Source organism: Sceloporus undulatus, chromosome 2 (assembly GCF_019175285.1).
Source record: "Sceloporus undulatus isolate JIND9_A2432 ecotype Alabama chromosome 2, SceUnd_v1.1, whole genome shotgun sequence".
Classification (NCBI taxonomy): Eukaryota; Metazoa; Chordata; class Lepidosauria; order Squamata; family Phrynosomatidae; genus Sceloporus; species Sceloporus undulatus.
In genome coordinates, this window is record NC_056523.1 from 223956225 (window position 1) to 223973349 (window position 17125).

At 43.5% G+C, this 17125-nt stretch overlaps 1 protein-coding gene across 2 annotated transcripts in view; it reads right to left on the reverse strand.

The window, feature by feature from the left end:
- CHD4 (chromodomain helicase DNA binding protein 4) overlaps nt 1-213 on the reverse strand; it is a 33299-nt gene extending 33086 nt beyond the window's left edge. The window contains exon 1 of one of the 2 annotated variants that reach the window (XM_042453858.1): nt 47-213. The gene's annotated coding sequence lies outside the window, so the exon portion shown is untranslated. The remainder of the gene's footprint in view (nt 1-46) is intronic. The other variant, XM_042453857.1, reaches the window with a different exon arrangement.
- Nucleotides 214-17125: the final 16912 nt, after the last annotated feature.

Below are 17125 nucleotides of genomic sequence, written 5' to 3' on the forward strand. Positions count from 1 at the left end.
CCCCAGTGTCTGTCTGTCTGTCTCTTTCTCTCCTTCCTGCCCTCACCCGACTCGGGGCGCCCGGCTTCTGGTTTCTCGCCGCCGCCGCCGCCGCTGCTGAAGGGAAAATGGCTCCGGCTCCAGCGCCGCCTCTTAAAGTGGGGGGAAAAAAAGAAGAAGAAGAAGAAGAAGAAGGGCCTTGCCAAGCCCCGCCCTCCTCCCCCCGCGCGCGCACTCCCGCCTCCATCCCATAATACGCCCGGTGCCCTAGCGACGGGTCCCACCTCCGTCACCTCAGCCACCTCCCGCCTCCACTGGGGCATCCCATAATACTCCTTCCCCTCCCCGTCCACCCTACTGCATCCCATAATAATCCCCCCTTCCTCCTCAACTGTTTCCCCCCCAAAAAATCCCATAATAACAAACCATCCCATAATAATAACAGTCCAGTTCTAGTCCCTCTCCTCTCTCTCCTCCCTGTGCGAGGAAACATCCCATAATACTCCCCTTTCCTCCTTAGTCACCATGCCATGATGCCTCCCTTCCCCCCCTCCACTCTTCCCTCACCCCACACCAGGCATCCCATAATAATCCCCCACATTCTCTCTCCTCCACTGCCTTGGACATCCCATAATAGTCTCCATCTCATCCTCCCCCCCAAAAAAAACCACGCCACTGACTGACTGACTGTCTGACATGACTGACAGACAGACACATCCCATAATAATCATGGACTCTTGTTGGCATCCCATCACTGGCTCTCCTTCAGAGAAACATTCCATGCTGATGCTTGGAAGAGGGAGGGGGAGCAGTGACATCCCATAATAGTTCCCACTGGCATCCCATAATAGTCCCCTCCCCCTCAGAGAGGCATCCCATAATACTCTCTCTTTCTCTTCCTCTCTGCCCCCCCGCCCCCTCCGTGTCCAGTGAGACATCCCATAATACTCCTGCCAGCAACTCTCCCTCACACAGCTTTCCTGGCACTTAGCTGACTGGTCCCTCCCTCTCTTCACAGCCCATAATAATCACACACATACATACATATATACATATATACTCCACGCACCCTCTTCTTCCTGCCCAGTGCCCAGCCAGAGTGGACAGGGCCCAGTAGGGCCTACAGAGACCCCAAAAATAAAAGGCTTCCCACTGATATATGTATAGAGAGAGAGAGACAGAGTGCAACACAAGGGACACTGAGGGGAGGGAGAGAGGGAGAGGGCCATACTAGGCCCTGTGGCACATCCCATAATGCTACCACCACAAGGGCTGCCAGGACTAGCCTCTCCTCCGTTCTGCCTTCGGAGGACAGTGCCAGCTCTGCGCATCCCATAATCTTCCTTATAGGCCAAGCTAGACTCCAGAAGTCAGGCCCTTGTACTCTGAGGAGGAGAAGGCCTCTGTAGGCAGGCCTCACAATGTGTGTCTGGAGGAGGGCAGACAAAATGGTGGAAGGTCCGGAAACCGTGACACAGAGACTTAGGGAGCTGGATAGGTTTAGCCTGGAGAAGGCTAAGGTTAAGAGGTGATGCCATAGCCCCGTGTAAATGTTTGAAAGGATCTCATACTCAAGTTCTTGTACACCAAGTCAGACCCTTGTAGTCCAAACATAAGGCCTCTTAAGGCTGACTTCGCAGCACGTGTATAATGAATGTTTGGAAGAGGGTGACCAAAATGGTGGAAGGTCTGGAAACCACCAAGCCCTCTGAGAAGCAGAGTATGAAGGAGATGGGTGTGTTTATCCAGGAGAAGAGAACGTTAAGGGGATGACATGATGATAGCCATGTTTAAATGTTTGAAAGGATGTCATACTGAAGATGGAGCAAGTTCTTATACACTTAAGTCAAACCCTGGTAGGCTGAGCAAAAACCCTCTGAAGGCAGACTTCACAGCATATCTGGAGGAGGGTGGCCAAAATGGTGGAAGGTCTGAAAACCACCAAGCCTTCTGAGGAGCAGTGTATGAGGGAGCTGAGTGTGTTTAGCCAGGAGAAGAGAAGGTTAAGGAGTGGTATGACAGCCCTGTTTTAATATTTGAAGGGATGCCATACTTAAGATGGAGCATGTTCTTACACACCAAGTCAGACCCTTGTAGTCTGAGCAGAAGGCCTCTGAAGGCATACCTCATTGCTCCATCATCCCGGACACACCAACAACATAGGAGGAATGTGGCATGGCATCCCCAGATAACCCAGCTAGCCCTGTAAGTGACATTTAAGGAACCACATGTGTGATATTATATTAAACGCATTATGTTAGCATGAACATCTGTGACAGTCACCGCACCAACACCTAAGGAATCCAGTTGGCCCTCTGTATCAGTGAGTTTGAGCATTTTATACTTTTAAATATAAAGTATATAAAGTATAAAATTCCCAAAAGCAAACCTTGATTTTGCTTTCTAAGGGGCAACATTTTACCATGCGGTTGCATATAAAAGGGCTTGAGCATTTTGGTATCCATGGGGAATGGTCCTGCTGGAACCAAACTCCAATAGTTAGCAAGGACCTGCTATACTCCACCATCCGAGCCACACTGACAGCAGAGGAGGAATGTGGCCCAGTATCCCCAGGTAGCCCCATAAGTGACCTTTAACCACATGAGTAACATTATGTTGTTGTTGTTGCTGTGCGCCTACAAGTAATTTCTGACCCCAAGGTGAACCTATCGCGGGGTTTTCTTGACAAGTTTGTTCAAAGGTCACTCAGTGGGTTTCCATGGCTGAGCCGAGATTTGAACCCTGGCCTCCAGAGTCATAGTCCGACAGTCAAATTGTCTCTAACATTATATTATATGTATTATATCATACGCATGAACTTCGGTGACACTCACCCCATTAATATCTAATGAATATTTACTCCACTTTTTCTTTGCTTTAAATATCTGAAAATTTGTTCCAGTTAAAACATAGGCCTTCCATCATAATATTAATATTAGATAATTAGATGAAAACTGAATATACATTATCAATAAGCTAATATCCTTTTGCAAGCATACTATATTATGCCCACTTGTGCGCAGACCTCTGTACTGTCTGTCCAAATCACAACCCACAAAAGTACTAAACTGAGGTGACTGATATAGGCATAGATTCTATCATTTTAAATGTTAGTCTCAAACAGAAACCTCCCAGTAGATGTTCTGAAATACAGACGCACTATTCCTGTGATGGGTTGTCATTAAAACATTCAATATACTAACCTCCTGTGGTTGTTGTTCTGTGCCTTCATGACATTTCTGACTTATGGCAACCCTATTGTGGGGATTTCTTGACAAGTTTCTTCAGAGAGGGCTTACCTTTGCCTTACCCTGAGGCTGAGAGAGTGTGACTTGCCCAAGGTCAACCAGTGGGTTTACATGGCTGAGCAGGGAACCATGACCTCCAGGGTCCTAGTCCAATGCTCAAAACATTACACCACACCATCTCTTACACCACGCTAACCTCCTACCATAATATTATACAGTGGATCCTTGTTATACGCTGGTGTTTGGTTCCAAGATCCCCCGTGTATAACAAAATCCGTGTATGCTCAAGTCCCATTAAGTATAATGACATAGCAAAATGGTGTCCCTAATAAAAAATGGAACATCAAGCTAAATTTATACTTTTTTGGAACATTTTCAAACCGTGTATGCTTGAATCCGTGTATAAAAAATCCGTGTATAAGAAGAGCCAACTGTACAGTATAACCAAATGTGGTCCTTAACATGCTTGAAGAGCAAACCACCAAACTCTCCCCTCTTGCTATGCAGTCCAGTGGTGTATACTGAAATTATAATGGATACAGTAATTACAAGGAGTGCTTCATGGTTGCATAGGATCAGGTCAACTATTCCTTCAAGTTATGTCCAGTTTATGGTGACCTTAAGACAAATCTATCACAAGGTTTTTTTGTTTTGTTTTGCTGTTTTGCATTTTTTTTTGTTCAGAGGGGTTTGCCTTTTGAGGCTGAAAAAGCATGACTTGCCCAAAGTCATCCAGTGAGTTGCCATAGCTGAGTGGGGAGTCAAATCCTCCTGAAGTCCTATTCCAACATTCAAACCATTTCATGCTGGCTCCCCGGACAGTTATAGGGCCTGCTTCAGGTCACTTTAGAGGTATAATGTTTAAATGATGCATGTCTCCTAAGAGTCCAGAAGCCGTGCCAAAGCCATGCTCCAGTCCTAAGAGTCCAGCTTCCGGACTCTTAGGAGACATGCATCACGTAAACAGGCCAGCATACCTCCAAAGTGACCCGAAGCAGCTTTATTTTGGCCTGTCTGTACGGGGCCATATATATATAGTCTCTCTGTGTGTTCCTTCATGTCAGTTGTCAACATATGGTTATTCCATTAATTTTACAGGGTGTTCTTAGGAAAAGAATCCTCAGTGGAATCCTTGCCAGTTCCTTCCTCTGAAATACAGGCTACAGCACCTGGCATTCATTGACAGTCTCCCATCCAATTACTAAACAATGAGGACTGTGCTTAGCTTCTAAGATCAGACAGGATCTGGTGCCTTTGGGCCCTCCAGGACAGCTATACATCTTGTAATTTAGAACATATTAAAATCATATTACTACAATCTATAATTCTTTTTTTTTTTCATATTTGGATATGCTTTAGGAATGAGAGCATTTTGGTTCATTATATTTGACACAGTCCAAAGACATGTGAATCAAGACAAGAAACATGTTATTTTAAAAACCACAATATATGTAAGGAGAGGGGAAACAATATTTCATGTCTCTGGGCAAGTCTCTGTAACAAATATAATATATAACAAATATAGAGTAGTAGACCAACCATTTCTAATCTATAGAGTTGTGACCACAATTTTCAGATTGTTTAGGAGTTTGTGAATTGCCCTAATCCCAATAGACTTTGTGGGATCACAAGAGGATTCACTCCCACAGATGGACAACGTTGTACTGTGTATAACAATCTAACATTCATACATACACAAGTGTAAACATGTGGGGGGAAAGTTGTTTCCGCTTCTGAAATTGCTTTGTTTTTGGATGTTATTTTTCACACTGTTATTTTTAATTTTAAACATACAGTATATAACTTTGATAGTATTTTAGAGTGCAATTATATGCCCAGATTATGCCATCTGGGGAGATTGATGTGTGTTTTAACCAACATGTTTTAACTGATGTTGTTCATTCGTTACCTGTTGTTATCCCCTGCCTTGATCCATGGAGAGAGGCAGGTAAGAAATAATAATAATAATAATAATAATAATAATAATAATAATAATAATAATAATAATTTAGGATTTGTTTAAGTTTCTTGCACCAGCTGATCTTGATGATATGACACCGCTAGAGACCTAACACCAGTGTAATGTTGAGATTATGTCAGACTCATAATCCAACTACCTAGCAAGTCTCCAGTAACCACGGTAAACCCTGACACCCATTTGCCACCTTTCTGCACATATTGCTGCATTTTGGGGTCCCCATATTTCATATCTCATATCTGGAGATAGCCTGTTTTTGAGGTCAGGGACCCAGGAGAAAAGGAGCATGTCCTGAGGCATGTGTACCTCTAGATAAATAAGACAATCAAATCCAGATGAGTGTACTAAGTGCTCCTTCTTCCTCCCAGGTCATCTGCATTTCCTCTTCCAATTTGAGACAAAGGACCTCCTCACACTCAAAGCAGTATGCCAACTTATCTGCCTACTTCCTGTTGTGCTCCCAGCCAAACATCCTCGTTCATCCATCCTGGGGATATTCTGATCCAATAAATGTTTTTGCCATACTAAAATTAAAGCCATCAACCAGTCTGGAATCCCATTGTCAATTCCTAGGAAAAGACATAAAGCTTTTGTTACCTAACAAGACAGCCCACCGCTTGGGGCTATATTTTAGGTATAAGTATGGTTCCAAACCTAACCTCTGCACACACAGCTGGCATATACCTCTGTATTCTATGTTCTGTATCACCCTCAGACCTCCCAGTCTGAGCCACTCCAGCTTTCCATGGTCTACTCATTGGGTAGGTAATTATTCACCCCACTGCAAACCCCTAAAACTCCACTATCACCTTTCTCTATTGCCATTTTGTGTCTGTGTGAACTGCTATCATGTGTGTGCGATTGCACTCTTCATGTTTTCTAGATAAAACTCTCTTAATTCACCCTACACCTGCAGTTCTCTTCAGTTAGTACTGGTATAAACAGGTGCAGATGGCCCAAAGGTTACCCAACTCTCTTCCAAAAGCTAATTTCCCCAACATTTGAAGTAACGCTGATAGTTGGTGAGCATCCCCCAGTTCCCTCACCTGTCTTTGGATAACAGTTGAAACATTCTGGGTGAATCCATTAAAGAACTAAAATGCTTTTGCTTTGCCCAGACTATCGCAATAGAAGTAAGGTTTTGACTATGAGCATGCCAGAACAGAGGGTTCCTCTTGCCAGCAGTTCCAATGCACTATGCAGTTCTTACATCTTCTTCTCCATAAAAAATATTTCTGAAGTAAAAAAAAAGTCTGAAATGGCAGAAAAACAGGAGAGAATTACAACTGGAGGACAATATGTCTGCTCTGTAAAATCCAATCAATGAATGAAGCAGGGTGATGGCATGATAAAAGCTTCATCCGGAATTGTAGCCAAAGACTGTACAACCAAAGCACTATAAAACTGTTAAGGAGCCCATTAGACAGATTATCAATTATGCGGCACATGTATCTTAGATCATGATGTACACATTTTGAGCAACCAAAATGGTGGTAGGACAAGAGGGTTCTTTGTACAAAAAGGGAGCAAGTTGCACAGACAACCTGGCCCCAGAAAAAGATATAGGAAGACCAGATTTTAAATAGTTCTTCTTATATCTTTCTGGGTCCATGTTGTCTGTTACAGGTATTCAGTATTCATAGAATCATATAGTAGGAAGAACAGATTTCAAGTAGGAAGGTCCATCCCATCAGCAACTCCCCCTCTACTCTTGCAGCTGATGGTGTTAGGAGAAAGCAGCCCACACAGACCACGATAGAGCAAAAGAGCAAGGTGGTTTGCCATGCCTCAAAGTGTGAAAGCTGCCCTTCCCCCAGATACTGTGAACTAGGTTTTGGCTAAAAGGTTTACCCTCCAACTACATGTAACAGCCCTAGCTCCCACACAGAAAGTACAAAGGGAAGAATCCAATGTGTGTGTGGGCAAAGGCGGGGAAGAATCAGTGGTTGTGGACCTCCCTCATGCAAGCAAGGACATTTTGGTGAATGCCATACACTCCTAACCATTGTTACTGTTGGCTAAACACCCATTCTTTCTTTACAGTACCACACCTGAGTCACAGGGAATAAAATAGTCACTGCACACACAGTGTTCCACAGCAGCTCCTTACCGCTCTGTTTTAAATATTTTTCCAATCACTGATTTTTAACACTGAGAATTGTAGTCCAACCAAGGAGACTTTCCTAATAACGCTTTTCTAACTTTGCTTTTAATTGGTTGTTCCCATTAACCTGTGTATCTCAGTAGCCGTGCTTCATAGGAGCTTTCCACAAGTCCAGTTGTGGAATTCTCCCTGATTCCCCCAAATCATTGTCATGATCACCATCATGATCAGGCTGCCCATAAACATCAGATGATGCCAGTGATAATTATGATAATGATGACAGCACTGATGGTAACAGACAAACTGTACAATAGGAACTAACTGGGCAAACTTATCTATGCATATCTACTTAGAAGCACGCTCAGTTGAGTATAGTGGGACTTAGAACTTAAAAATGATGAGAATCTAATGTATTCAGGAAGGGGCAAATGAGAAAAAGGTGGAGAGAAAGAAGGAAGGCAGGAAGAAAGAAAGAAAGAAAGGCAGCAGGGAAGGAGGGAGGGAGGGAAGAGAAGGAAAAAGAGGATGAAAGAGGAGGAGAAAGAGGATAAAAAGAGAGATTAAGAAATGAGGGAGAAGATAAGTTAAAATATGAGAGAGAGAGAAAAGCAGAGGATGTTTAGCCAGGAGCTATTTGACATAGTCTGACAGGGCTGCTGGCTGGGTTGAGAAAAGGAGATGCTGGTAGCAGTGGCAGCCACAGAGTCCTCCCCTTCCTGCTGTCATTGTCTACCTTTCCTGCCCACCTAGAAAGACTGCTGGGCAGCAGCAGTAGCAGCTTTCCCAGATGCCTGACGCACTGGTGCCCTTCCTTCTCGGTAGGTGGGAAAGGGTGACAGTAATGGCCATAAACTCCTTTCCTTCTCACCCCTTTTCCATCCATCCAGCAGTCCTGCTGCAACCGGAAGGGGCTGCTAGGGGGCGGCAGCAACACCCCACCACCAGTGGTTACAGTGGACTACCTTGCCCTCTCTTCCCCTCCTGCTCTTTTGTCCTGCTCTCCCTGGCCTAGAAGGAAACACAGGGCAAGGCAGAAGGAAGGAAGGAAGGAAAACATGGGCAGCAGTGTGTCAGGTATCTGAGAAAGGTGCCATCTGGCAGCCCCTTCTGGGTCTGGTGGAGCTGCCAGGGAGGCAGGAAAGGGAGGCAATGGTAGCAGTGGTGGCCTCAGACTCCTTTCCTGCCTCACTAGCAGCCCTGCCAGGCCTAAAAGGAGCTGCCAGGTAACAGCAGCACCCAACCTGATCAAACGGCTTGGAAGTGTCTCATCCACAAGGTCGCCATGAGTTAAGGTTGACTTGAGGGCTGTTAACAACAACAACAAAAAGAAAAAAAGTTGAGAGAAGCAGTGGAAAAACAAGAGAGCGTTGCTAGTGGAGAATGAGAACGTCTTGAAACCTGCACTATCCCCAGTTCTGTGAACGAGGGCAACAGTGTGATAAAACTCACATCTGAAACCATTCTACTATAGATAGCAGATGCAAAACTGCACTCATCAAATTTAATCGGAGTGAATTAGTGCCTAAGCAGTGATGACTGGTGCAAGAATAAGGGAGTTACAAGTGTGCACTAGTGTTCCTATTTTTAATTTGTGAGATGTAGGAGGATATGGAATGGCGATTTTGTTGGGTCATTTTTGCCAGGACACTGCTTTTCTAGCACAAGCCTCTTATCTTAAATGCGTGAATGCTTTTCTATCACAAGCCTCTGAATGTGCTTTTGTTGTTTAAAAAACATTTGCAACTACTATTGGATCAATAATAGAATCAAACATCATATTAAGGGTGTTAAGTTTCATTTTTAAGTGTCAAGGTCAGTTAGAGTAGTTGATTTAAAACATTATGCCCCAGTTAACCAGGTGATAAGTTTCTGGGGTGGGGAAGTTGTGATATCCAGCAGTATTTGTGCTTCTTTCCTCTCTGATTGGAAGGAATGCTTCTTTAATGGATGTGTAGACATGTTTCTTACCTTACTGAGTTCTTTTAACCTCCCTTTGATTTCTCAAAAAGACATCTATACAAGTTTCAGCAACATGTAAAATAATTTAGCACAATTTTTTTGTAAAGAAGAGCAGATACGTCAACCTGTTTGACTGGTTGACAGTTCAATTAAGGTGAGATACTGCTATTATAAAAATATTACTACTAAAATATCAGACAAACCATTCTTGTGCTTGAGTGATATAGTTGTGAGGTGCATATCCTCAAGTTAATTTTTAAATGATGAATTAGTAAGAAAGTAGACAAATTTGCACCAGTCGTCTCAAATTTTTAAAAGGTATAGCTTTTCTTTCTGCTCGGAGTGAGCTCTCAAGGACACAGTTGTCACAAGGGTTCTGAATAATGGAAACTTAAGAATTGGAAGGGACCAAAATGACCATCTACTTGTCATAACTATATGTCCCATACAGGAAAAACAATAGCATTAATGTGTGATTAACCAGAAACAGAGCATTTCCCAGGTACATAATATATGTTTCTTTCTAGGTAATGTCTATAAGGCGTAATAAATCTGTCATTGTTACTCTGTTGTTGCAGGTGAAAAAGTAACACCAAAAGGTAGCATTAGAGTTGCAAAGAACATTTTCTGGATTGAAGAATGTTGTCAACACTCCTCTCCGGCCAGCGCACCTTTTGAGATTTGCTGTTACTGTGTTCCTTTAAGTTGTTTCCGACTTATTTGCTTGGATTTTCTTGGCAAGACGTTTTCAGAGGTTTGCCATTGCCTTCCCCTGAAGCTGAGAGTGCGAGATTGCCCAAGATTGCCCAGTGGGTTTCATGGCTGAGTTGAGAATCGAAGCCTGGTCTCCAGGGTCGTAAGTGTAATGCTTAAACCACACTGACTCTCTTCTATTAAAGCAGTGTTATTCTTTTCACTTTTCATGTATGGGAATCACATAGTCCCCATATTGGTAGAATTCAAAGAAATAGCCGTGTTAGTCTGTAGAATCAGTATGTAGAGAGAGCTTGTAGCACCTCTGAGACTCACTGAAAGAAAGAAATTGGAAGCATGAGCTTTATAGACTTCAGTTTATTTCCTCAGATGTACTGTGGATTGAAGTCTATGAAGCTCATTCTGCCTACTTATTTCTTTCCTTGAGTCTCAAAGGTGCTACAAGATCGCTCCATGTATTAATAGTCCCCGTATGTTGAACTGCAAGTCCCAGTAGCCCTAGCTAGCTTTGCCAGAGGTAAGGAATGCTGGGAATTGTTTTTGCACTTAGAACTCAGTTTGCAACCATTGAAGTAAGTTGAGGACAAAGTGGGGGGAGGAGAAGGGAACTAGAATATCTTAAAAGCAGCTCAAAAAGTGTGACAGAGAATTAATTCAAACTGGCCCTGTCAAATCTGGAGGGTTGGAGGGTATGCACACCCACAAATGTTGAGAGTTCCTGCATGGCAGGGGGTTGGACTGGATGGCCCTTGCGGTCTCTTCTAATTCTACGATTCTATGATTCTATGAAATATGCATACATCCAACTCAATAGCCTTGGTAGCCTGGGCAAGGCACTGCAATAAGCAGCAGCAACTGGAAACAAAGTCATCCTCTGATGTTTACAATTATCTTGTCCTGCTTCCTTCCATCTCTCTTCCCCCCCCCCCCTTTTTTTTTTTTTTTTTTTGCATCTTGAGCCAGAACAGAGGCACATGCTGTGAAGAACTGGGTCCCTGAACAATCCTCCTGGACTTCAGCCCCACCCAGGAAAACTGGGCACATCCCATAATAGTATCTCCAACAGGAGACATTGCCTAGCAACTATCCCCACCCCCCACCCTGCAGAACAGCCATCCCATAATAGCATGCCTGCTTTACAGGTTCTGACAGTTGAAACAGAGGAGATTAAGAGTGTTGGTTGGGGGAGGAAAGGAGGAAGAGGCTGGTCTGGGCTGGTGATGAAGAGGAGGGGGCCCCTTTGGTGCTGGTGGAGCCACAGGGAAAGAAATGGAGAAGGAAGAGAAGAAGGGCAGCCCTTTGGACACAGTCCCAAACAAGGCAGCCAGACACGCCGCCCGTCTGGCGCTGGCATCCCATAATAACAACCCACCCCTCCCTCCCTTTTGTCCACAGCATCCCATAATGTGCTCTCAAAGTCACATGCTCCGACTGAAACTGCTGAGGTATCCCATAATACTCCCCCAGTGAACACCACCCTCCACTCCCCCCCTCGCCATCCCATAATGGTCCTGGCCTCTCATGGGGCACCATCCCATAATATTTTGCACCATCTGCATTAGAAGAAGCAAATCATCATCATCATCATCATCATGCAGTGCACCCACCGCACATACACGCACACCCAGCCCCTCAAAACTCTGGCCGCAGAGCCCTCCCTTACTCTTCCATCCCATCATATTAATTTCCTTTCCTCTGGCACAGAGAGCCTTGCCATCCCATAACAGCACCAGAGGCCTGACCCTGTGGGCCAAACCTCAGGGCAGCCAAGCCAGATTGCTGGTGCAGCTTCCCTGTGGCTGGGCCAAGGCTTTCTCCTCCCAAGGAGCATATGACTAGGGATACTGCCATTTTCACGGCTCTTCTTATAGTTTTCTTTTCTTTTGGACATTGTAGCATGGATCATCCATGCACAATCTGCCTCGTTTTACCCTGGACAGTGAGCAACTAAATAGTATTTTGTATTGGAGGGAGGAAGTAAGAAGATGAACCCTCCCTCTATACCAGTGGTTCTCAACCTGTGGGTCATGACCCATTTGGGGGTCAAACAACCCTTTCACAGGGGTTTTCTGATGGTCTTAGGAACCCAGACAAAAATAATTTTATGGTTGGGGGTCACCACAACATGAGGAACTGTATTAAAGGGTCGCGGCATTAGGAAGATTGAGAACCGCTGCTCTATGCCATCTGCAGAGGCTGGATGTCCATCTGTCAGGGATGCTTTGGTTGTGGGCTCCTGCATGGCAGAATAGGGATGGACTAGATGACCCTTGTGGTCTCTTCCAACTCTATAGTTCTATGATTATATGATAATCCGTCCTCAGAGGGAGTGAAAGGCAGATCCAGCTCTATCAGGCCTAGCATAAAGTAAGAAGAGCCCTCCCTCCAGTCCATCTGCCTTGGTCTAGGCCTCAGGGAGAGAAGAACAAATGGACTTACTCCCCTTCCCTACTGTCATTCCCTTCTCCTTTTGTGTCATGCCTTTTTAGATTGTAAGCCTGAGAGCAAGGAAGCATCTAATTAACTGAAAAAGAAATTGACAATTTCTTTCTTTCAGTTAGTCTCAAAAGTGCTACAAGATCTTTCTACATATTGTTTTGTATGGGGCCAGGAAGATGCAAGAAGGTGTGGGAAAATATGGGGTTTACACGAGGAAGACAACTCTAGTTTCCTGTCAAATTCCATGAAAGGCCGTACATTACCTGAGTTCTAGTTGTCATGATTTTTAAGGCAAATCAGAGTGACATATACAGTCAGCCTTCCACACCCACAGATTTTTTATCCACAGATTCAAGCATACACAGTTCGGATATACAGTATTTGAAAAAGCGAACCTTGATTTTGGCATTTTATATAAGGGACACCATTTCACTATGCCTCTGTGTATAATGAGACTTGAGCATCCATGGATTTGGGTATCCACAGGGGGTCCTGGAACCAAATCCCAGAGGATACCAAGAGCCCATTGTACAATAAAAATGGACAAAGAAACAAAGAAAACAGTAAATATTGTAATTAGCAAGAATAGCTAATGTAAGGCAAACCTATCATGGGGCTTAATCTAAGGCAAACCTACCATGGGGGTTTCTTGGCAAGATTTGTTCAGAGGAGGTTTGTCATGGCCTTCCCATAAGTCTGAGAGCATGTGACTTGCTCAAGGTCACCCAGTGGGTTTCTGGCCCCTCTCTTATCTTCCACTAAACACCTTCTTGAATGGATAACATTTCCCTGCAATGTACTCTGTGCAGATGTTGCTATGAATCACAGGATATCAAAATGAAATATGAAAGCAAATAAAATAGGAGAGGCATTAATGGGGTCTGCCTCTCAAGGATATAACAGTTTTCATTAATTAAGATATTTTCATTAATTGGATTTTGATTGGCCACCTGCTTCCAGATCTTCAAACTGGGAGAAGTTAGAAATACAACTGAATATATATGATATATAATTAAATATGTGTGAGAATGAAATTGTCGGGGGGGAGGGACAGGACTGCATTTGCTTCCAGCTGTGTTGGATCGGGGCCACAACTGTACGCTGTGGCCCTGATCTGGCCTTTCCAAGGCGCAATAGCTGCAGCGCTGTGACTTTAAGGCGCTCCTTTGGTGCTGCATCATGTAAACGTAGCACCAGAGGAGCGCCATGATGCTGCACACCATGTGGAGTGGTGTATGGCAAAACGCCACCTTGGGGGCAGAGTTGGTGCATGAGTTGTATGGACACCATGCCCCAACTCTGCCCTGAGGCCGGCCTTAATGGCTGGTCTGCACAGGCCCTGAGTTCCAAAGACCACAAAGGTTTATCCATTTGCTTTTGTCTTGTCTTTGCCGTTGATATTTGTAACACATCTGTGCAATTCAAAGCATCTTCCTGGGCAGTGAAGTATTTCTTGGATTGGCTCCATTCATTAAAGCTGGACATTGGGCCTTCCTAGATTGGAAAGGCTATAAAAGTCTTCCAGTTTGGGGTAGAAATATCTCAGAGTGAGGGTATTCTCGATGGTTCTTGCATGGTCCTCCACTCTAATATACTATGACTCATCCTGAGAAGAAGTTGTTAACCACAACCCCCCAATCGTGATCATCAAATAGCAATAAAACAGGTGGGCAAGCTGCAAACTTTTAATCAACATTAGAAAGAACTTTTGTTGAAGGGAACTTAATTATGAAGAAAAATTACTGAAAGATCTTGGCAACATTGTGTTCATGCACTGCTTATGTACTATGAATAAATATTTTGTTGTTGTTATTTGCCATCAAGTCTTATGGCAACCCACCTAATAATAATAATAATAATAATAATAATAATAATAATAATAATAATACCGGTACATACCTGCCTGAAGGTCCGGAATGGCCTTTTTTCCTGCGAAGCCACAGCTGCCAAACCGCATGGCTTCCCTCTGCAGGAAAAAGAACCCGCAAAAAGTGGGTTCTTTTTCTGCCACGCCAGTTACATCTGAGTGCGCCAATGGTGCACTTGTGATGTAACTGGCATGATGTGACATGCGGACGCTATACGTCTGTTACATCATAATGGCAGCACCCATGTACATGGGGCATCGCCATTATGACGCCACCAGTATGTGCTAGGGTTGGGAACTGTGCGGTTGCTGTGCAGTCCCATAACCCCTAGGACGGCATGGGCACAGCACTTTTGCACCGTCTGTACCGCGCCTTCCAAGATCTCTGCCATCTACTACCCTGCTCAAGTCTTCCAAATTCAGGGCGGTGGCTTCCATTTTTTCAAGCATTATCATCTTTTGCAGTGAGTCACATCACCTCATGTCCAAACTATGGAGTTTATCACATGGGGGGGGGGACTGGGACTTTAAACAATGATTAACCCGAGAAAATCTCGCTATTGACATTAAAATGTGATTCAAATGAGATTAACACAAGAATTCTCTACAAATAACCAGGGAATAGCCAGGCAATAAACAGCAAAAAGTCATTCACTGGAAAATCCCAGCAATGATTTGCTTCTGTTTCTTGCCTGGTTATTCACCTCACCATTGTGTGAAAACCATTAGCGCAATTGTGCGATAACAACAGGTTATTCATGGAATAATATCACTTTGAACACGACGTCTTAGGAAAGCCACTAGTGCAATTGTGGAATTATCACGGGTTAAGCACCATTTATACTTCCAATTGTCCCCCATGTGATAAACTCCATAGATGGGTTCAGTTTAATCATCTTCATTTCTAGTGAGAGTTCGGATTTGATTTGCTCTAAAACCCCTTCCTTTAACTTTTTAACAGTGTATGATATCCCTAGACCTCTTCTCCAACACCACATTTCAAGTGAGTTGATTTTCTTTCTGTCAGCTTTCTTTATTGTCCAGGTTTCACAGCCATACATGGAGACCATAAATATTATGTCTGGAATGTTTCTAGGTTGGTATTTCATGCTGTGTCTTTACACTTGAAGATCTCTTCTAGTTCCTTCATGGCTACCTTTCCAATCTTTTTCTGATTCCTTGACTAGAATCTCAGTTGCAATTAATGTATGTGTAAGAAATCTTTCCTTAACTTTCATCAGTAGTTGATGTGCGTCTTTGATACTTTTTGCAAATAAAATGGTGTCATCTGCATATCTAAAATTGTTGATGTTGCTTCTTCCAGTTTTCATGTCTGCTTTCTCTGAGTCTAATCCTGCTTTCTACATGAAATGTTCTGTGCATAAATTAAACAGATAGGGTGATAAAATGCTGCCTTGTGTGATCCCGGTTGCCAATGGCAAACCTTTCTGTTTCTCCATATTGTGGCCTGACAATGGCTTTTTGTCCAAAGTATAGGTTATGCATCAGGATAAGCAGATGTGGCACTCCCATTTCTTTTAGAATGAACCATAATTTCTCATGATTTACACACATGATTTACAAAGGTTTTGCTGTGATCTATAAAACACAAACTGGTTACCTATGTTTGTGATATGATCCCTGGTGGTGCTTCTTTTTCTGAATCATATCTTTTTCATGATATCACTACCGAGTAATTAGAAAATCAGTGCCTCACTGGCATCCCAGTATTGGAGCAACCGAGAATAGGAAATCAGTGACATGATCTCTAACAATTTTCTCAGTGGTAATAATAGTTTCAGGGAAAGGGCTGCAGTTTGGTTGGGACTACACAATTTTAAGAGCACTCTTTGCCCTACACTTTTCTGTATCTAAATCTTCTCCTAAAGGCTTTTTGCCCCAAAGGATTTGGAGAACAGCTTGAGGAAGAAAGAGTTAAATCTCTGTTCCACAGTATGTACTGTAAACTGATTCAGTTAGCACCCCTGTGCCTCTTACTGCTACTGCTGCTGTTACTAATACTGCTGCTGCTATTGGTGATATTCAAGTTGGATTCTTAATCATCAATATTCTGTATTGCATCTTGTGGTCCAGTAGTGTCTTTAAAATTTGGGTTGAGGGAGTCCTTTGAACCTGCCAGCAGTTATTCAGATCTGTCGCTAGATCTGAATCTTGGAACAAGAGTTGAGTAACGATCTTCCTGCATAAAACCCTTCCGAATCTGGCCTGACTGCAGCCCCCCACCACTCCAGAGCTGTGGCTTCTGACTGTGTCATTGTTTGTCTGGACACTCATTTCATAATGAAAACAGGAGAGAAGAAGCACCTATGAATGCGGTTCTTTTCATTTGTTTTCAGCTTCTATTTATCCGTTTCATCATGAATCCCTGTCTCAAAGAAACCCACCCTGAATTAGAAACAAGGAAACAAATTGACCTCAGAAAAATGTGCTGATTATTTATACAAGCAATTGACCAGAAATGCTGCAATGGCCAGATGTTGTGATGCCTGAGACAGAAAATCCAAATCTTTCTCCCCCACGCACCCAGACCTTAGCACAGTGCAGGATGACTTGGATGAAGGAGTAGAGGGCATGCTTATCAAATTTGCAAATGACACCAAGTTAGAAGTAGCTAAAACCCAGAGGACAGGATCAAAATGATCTTAATAGATTAGAAAGCTGGGCCAAAACAAACAAAATGAATTTCAACAGGGAGAAATGTTATCCATGGGCTTGCCTCTGTTGTCTCCAAGGGGGTTCAGAATGGATCCCCCATAGATACTGAGGTTCCACTGTACTACAAAATTAAATGCACAGATGTAGGATGAGGGACACCT